Genomic DNA, 1,314 nt, shown 5'->3' on the forward strand with positions numbered 1-1,314 from the left:
CACTCGCTCTCATACACATAGACGGTCTCCTTCACTCATTCACTCACACATGCAGACACAAACATAAACACACACACACACACACACACACACACACACACACACACACACACACACACACACACACACACATGCTGCCTAATTTCATGCATGCATTCACTTGCACATGCAGAAACATACACACACACTTCGTTCATTTGCCATGACTTTTATTTTACACTCGCTAAATAGCAGCTTAGCAACTAAACTGGCTCCATCTATCACACTTTTCACCCTCTCTCATACACACAGATGGTCTCCAGTTCTTTCACACACACACACAAACGCACACACACACACACACACACACACACACACACACACACACACACACACACACACACACACACACACACACACACACACATTTTACTTTCATGCATGCATTTACTCACACAAGCAGACAGACACACAAACACACACACACAGCAAAAGTCACTCCTACTAGCTACGGCTATAACTACGGAATATGCAGACTTCAACACAGTATAGGTGGGTAAGGCTTTGGAATCTAAAACATTTCAATCTGCAAACCTTAAAAGCAGGAAGTAAGTTTCCACCATATTCTTTTGGTTACAACATACATACATGATAAGGGTTCCTGCAAAACTTGTACAGTACTATACCTTGAGATAAAAATGCACTTGATGAAATCTGTTGCGATAACAGATATCCGCTGCAGGTTATTCAGTTTCGATGTGACTGTACTCTCCTTTAGAGCGATCAAATCAGGACAGAAATAAAATCGAGGGATCCAGTAGCAAAGCAGGTATATTCTGCAAATGTGTAACGAAAAGGGAATAGCTACTGCTGGACCCTCTATTTATTGGAGAGGACAATAGACTCTTACAACTGGGGGTGGAGGTGTTATTCAAAATCCAATTGGCTGCCACCGCTTGCTGAGGAAACTCAGATGGAACTGGCTTTGCTGTAATCAATGAGAAAAGAGAGGGAGCATCCAAAGCCGATTTTATCAAAAAAGTCGAATAGGACCATCGAATAGCTGCATTATAAATCTTACATTGAGAAGATAACTGATTATGTTCAGTTACTTTTTCAACGTATTTTTTAGCAATAGATTAAAATTATGGTCTGTAAACTTAATTGCGCTGTAGGAAGGCACTCTGGGTAAACATTATAGAATAACCAAAACGAGATGGAACCGTGGTCTATGAAGGCAATGAAAGAAACAAACTAACCAAAACAAGATGGAACAGTGGTCTGTGAAGGCAATGGCATAAAAGGCATCTCATTTTGGTTAGTTTGTGTCTTTCA

This window comes from Protopterus annectens, chromosome 2.part0 (assembly GCF_019279795.1).
Source record: "Protopterus annectens isolate FY-2018-M chromosome 2.part0, PAN1.0, whole genome shotgun sequence".
Classification (NCBI taxonomy): Eukaryota; Metazoa; Chordata; order Ceratodontiformes; family Protopteridae; genus Protopterus; species Protopterus annectens.